Source organism: Mandrillus leucophaeus, unplaced genomic scaffold (genome assembly GCF_000951045.1).
Source record: "Mandrillus leucophaeus isolate KB7577 unplaced genomic scaffold, Mleu.le_1.0 Scaffold337, whole genome shotgun sequence".
NCBI classification, from domain to species: domain Eukaryota; kingdom Metazoa; phylum Chordata; class Mammalia; order Primates; family Cercopithecidae; genus Mandrillus; species Mandrillus leucophaeus.
The window spans coordinates 1,527,006-1,532,144 of NW_012103554.1; the positions used below are offsets into that span (position 1 = coordinate 1,527,006).

At 38.8% G+C, this 5,139-nt stretch overlaps 1 pseudogene; it reads right to left on the reverse strand.

Moving 5' to 3' along the window:
• The window catches only part of LOC105545724, a 17,540-nt pseudogene extending 14,325 nt beyond the window's left edge, over window positions 1-3,215 (reverse strand).
• Between the last annotated feature and the right edge of the window lie 1,924 nt (window positions 3,216-5,139).

Consider the following 5,139-nt stretch of genomic DNA (forward strand, 5'->3'; position numbering starts at 1 on the left):
GGGATATGTAGATTTGGAGTGGGTATCCATTTCAGGTAGGAGGAAGAACAGTATTAGCAAAGGCAGAGACAAGAAAGCACCATGCATTTTGGAGATAATAGAATCAAGCTTTTCGGAGTGGAAGGGATTTTAACACATTGGTTAGTCCAGTGATTTTTCATATCACGTTAAATTGCAGAACTCTAAAAGATGATTTAGAGACAATGTACAAAGCAGACAAAAGTGAAGCTGATCTGAGTAGATTGGGGTGGATCTAGTGGGACCCAGCCATGATGATATGAGACACCCATGTGTAACCTTCATAAGAGAAATGTAAACTGAAGTCAAGATAAGGTTTGGTTAACAAATACAGATAGGAAGAGAATTGAATAAATAGAGACATTCATGTCCCTGGGTGGAGAAGTGTCCATTGTTACCTAATTAATGTATACCTTTACTGCTATTCCAACTCAAATCCTCATGGAAGTTTTGTAGAACTTAATCTTTTTTTCAGGAGGAAGACTCTAGAATTAGGAGAATTACTCTAACATTTAACAGTATATTGTAAAACTGTAGTAATTTGCATTCTATATATTTATCACGTAATACTATAATACTTTCTAATACATAATAAAGAACAGTGTGATAATGGGTATACAAGGCTTATCCAAAGATAAGCCTTATTATACAATAAAATTAAATACATGCGAAAAAGCCATTACAAAATCAAAGGGAAAGATAAAGAAAAATGGAGTTTTCTTTGGGAATAATATATACGTCATCTGGAATAAAAATCCTACTGCTATTCACTACAAACCTATACCAAAATAAGTTCCAGATGATTTAAGGTTTTAATATATTTTCAAATATAAAAAAGAATAAAACAAATTAAATAGGTAGTAAACATCTAGATAGAAAAATGACATTCTATACTAAGAAATACTTGAAATCAAAAGATGAACAGATTTTAATAGATACAATGTTAAATTGCTCTAAGTAAAAAATAACATTAAAATCAATAACCACAAATAAGGCACAAATAGGCTGAAAAGTGCAAAAATAAACACTATACAAACTTAATAACCTTTTTGTATGATTTCATAAAGTAAGAAACATCACCAAGACCTTCCCCACAAAATGAGTAGACAACCCACCAAATAAAATTTGCAAACACATATATGGAAAGATGATTAAACGTATTTGCAGGCAAAGAAATACAGACTTTGGCCGGGCACAGTGACTCACGTCTGTAATCCCAACACTCTGGGAGGATGAGATGGGTGGATTGCTTCAGCCCAGTAGTTTGAGAATAGCCTGGCAACACGGTGAAACCCTGTCTCTACCAAAAATACAAAAAAGTTATCCAGGGATGCTGGTGCACACCTGTAGTCCCAGCTACTTGGGAAGCTGAGGCAGGAGGATCACTTGAGCCTGGGGGGTTGAGGATGCAGTGAGCCGAGATGGCACCTGCACTCCAGCCTAGGCAACAGAATGAGAACTTGTCTCAAAAAAAAAAAAAAAGGAAAGGAAATATATAGGCTTTGATTTTTTTTTGTCATTCTAGCCAATTAACCTTTTCTAAAGAAATTATTATGAAATTCCAACTAGCCTAAAAATAAAAGTTTTTTTTTTTTCTTTTTTGAGACAGTCTCATTCTGTTGCCCAGGCTGGAATGCAGTGGTGCAATCTTGGCTCAGTGCAACCTCCACCTCCTGGGTTCATGATGCAATTCTCCTGCCTTAGCCTCCTGAGTAGCTGGGATTACATGCATGTGCCACCAGACCAGGCTAATTTTTGTATTTTTAGTAGAGACAGGGTTTCACCATGTTGGCCAGGCTGGTCTTGAACTCCTGACCTCGGGTAATCCAGCTGCCTCCCCATCCCAAAGTGCCAGGATTACAGGCGTGAGCCACTATGCCCCGCCTAAAATAGTATTTTTAAGTGTCTATCCTTAAAATAATTCAAAAAAGTGAGAAAACTTTGATGTACAAAGCCATTCAGCTCAGTATTATTTATAATACCAAAAAGCAAATATGCAAACAAATGAATAAATTAAGCCACAATGGAAGATTGGTTAAGTAAAATGGAATATACTAACTTGATAGCAGATTATGCATTCATTTAAAGTTTTTAATGCAAAAACTGTGCAAAATGATTTTATGTTGAGTAGAGGCAACAGCAAACCTGTGTTACCCCTACTGTATCCCCAGTGCTTAGCACAGCACCTTGTCCCCAGTAGGGAACCAATATGATTTGTTAAGTGAATGAAAACTGCACACACATGGTATGACTCTGGACCATGTAAAACCTACTTACAGAGAAAAGAATGAAAAGAAATATCAATAATGGTAGAAGTGTAGAAGCTATACTCCTACTTTACATTTCTTTTCATTTTTTGAAAAAAAAAATAAAAAGAGGCAATGCCCAAAATATTATACGGCGAGTACTTATAATTGTTCATCAAACTTTAACTGGGTGTCCTCTATTGTTATTTGCTAAGTCTAGAAAACCTACTAAACATCAGATTTCAAATCCTTATAGTTAATGTTTGCTTATTTTATATAGACATATGTTTTAGAGACGGGATCTGGCTCTATGACCCAGGCTGGAGGGCACTGGCACAAAAGCAGCCCACTGCAGCCTCGCCTCCTGGGCTCAAGTGATCCTTCTGCCTCAGTCTCCCAAGTAGCTGGGACTGCAGATGTGTGCCACCACGCCTAACTAATTTTGAAATTTTTTGTAGAGGTAGGGAGTAGCACTTTGTTGCCCAGGCTGGTCTTGAACTCCTCAGCTCAAGTGATCTTCTCGCCTTAGCCTCCCAAAGTGCTGGGATTACAGGCGTCAGCCACTGGGCTCAGCCCCTAACAGTTAATTTTTGAAGTTTATTCAACCAATCAGTTCCCTTGATGTGTGGTTATTTTTTTCTTCCTCATACATAATTGTGTGTATTTTTTCTGTATAGAAAAAGTGTAAACAAAGAGAAAAAACTGCACTAAATCCCACTACCAAAGATAACTACCATTTATATTTTGTTTAAGACATTTCCTACATATATGCATATAAGATTTATATATGTAGTTTTACATACATATGAAATCATACCATAGATGCTTTCTTGTAATCGTGGTTTTTTTGCTATTTATGTTTTCCTTGACTGCCAATTTCACTGCCTATTCAGAGGTCTGACTTCCATAAAAATCCCATTTACTTACCATTCCCGGGGGCCAGCAGTACATGGGCCACATATGCAGATGATTAACTGGTAGTTTGTTGTTTTTCTGGCAAATCACATAGCACAGGCTTACAGAGGGGCCTCCCTTAAGCCCAGAACCTGTTATCTAAGCCCTCCAGAGTCTTGAAAAAGAGACACAATTTTGTGAGGAATATGTTCATGTGAATTGGTACTTACTAGGCTTTATTTCATCTCATACCAATTTTGTTTCAGAAACTTCCTAGAAAGCTATGAAAATATGAGACAATGACCATGGATAATACGATATCTGGGAGAGGTACCGATTACACAATGCAGTCCTTTTTTTTTTTTTTTTTTTGAGACGGAGTGTCACTCTGTCACCCAGGCTGGAGTGCAGTGGTGCAATGTTGGCTCACTGCAAGCTCCACCTCTCAGGTACAAACAATTCTCCTGCCTCAGTCTCCTGAGTAGCTGGGATTACAGGTGCACGCCACCATGCCTGGGTAATTTTTGTATTTTTTGTGGAGATGGGATTTCACCACGTTGGTTAGGCTGGTCTCAAATTCCTGAGCTCAAGTGATCCACCCACCTTAGCCTCTCAAAGTGCTGGGATTACAGGCATGAGCCACCAGGTGCATGAGCCACCTGGCCCATGCAATGCAATCTTAGCAGCTGAATTCAACATTTATTGAGCAGCTACTATAGGCCAGACACAGGGTTAAGCACACAAAGAATAGGAAGACCAAGAAAATGTACCCCAGCCAGAAGAAGCTTCAACTTACTCAACATAATATGAAGTAGACATTCATCTATGATTCTACCATTCAGAAATACTATTATTAACATCGATCCAGATATAATAATTATAATGCCTAGCACTTACAGAGTTTTTCTTTTTTCTTTCTTTCTTTCTTTTTTTTTAATAGAAACAGCCTCTCACTAGGTTGCCCAGGCTGGTCTCGAAGTCCTGGGCTCAAATAATCCTCCCACCTCGGCCTCTCAAAGTGCTGGGATTACAGGCGTCAGCCACCACATTCAGCCTGCAGCTCTTATTTTATACAGACTTTGTTTTAAGAGTTTTAATAGTCACTTATGAAATCCTCAAAATATTATTGCAATATACAATTTTTATTTCTATTGCACGGATGAAGAAACTGAAGCAAAGAAAGATTATTTAACTTGCCTTAAATTGCACAGCTACAATGTGGTAGGGCCTCAATTCAAAACCAATGTCTCTCCATAGATGAGACAGAGAGAGCGAGAGAGAGAGAGAGAGAGAAGAGAAGAGAGATGACATTGCTTTGGAAACCAGATTTTGAAACAAATTGCATACGACACTTACTATGTGTCAATTACTGTCCTGAATATTTTAAATATTATGATTTATTTTATCCATAAAGTTAGCATGTACTACTTATTTCATCCAGACAACTTAGTGACCGACCACAAGTGACTTTAAGAACCTTAAGAAGGGCTAGACTGCCACGACACCTGGGGTTGCCTTGCATTTCATCAGAGCTTCTCTACATTAGGGGGTTCTGCCTCACCTGAAAATCAAGATCCCTTAGGTGAAACATTTCAAGTCTGCTTTCCCAGCCTTGACTTTCATGGTCACACCTGAAGTCGTTTATCTCTGGACCCATCTCCTGGAAGGTTTAGGCATAATTGATAAATGCCCATGCACAGGTAAGCAACAGCCCCGGATTGTTAGCTGTATAATTGCATCCATACACCTGAAAAATGTGAGCAATTTCGCTCCAAGCTCTGAGGTGGTCATATGAGCAGATTTTCAAGTGATGTGTGGGAAACTGAGAACACAATTGTCAGCCTCGGAGAAATGAGCACCACCCCAAGGGAGGTAGTCCTTGGAGGTGGCGCTGTGCAGACCTCCAGGACCCAGCGGTATCAGCTGCCTTGAGCGAGTGAAGCTCCATGGTGAGTGTGCCAGAGAACAGCTTTCATTTCCT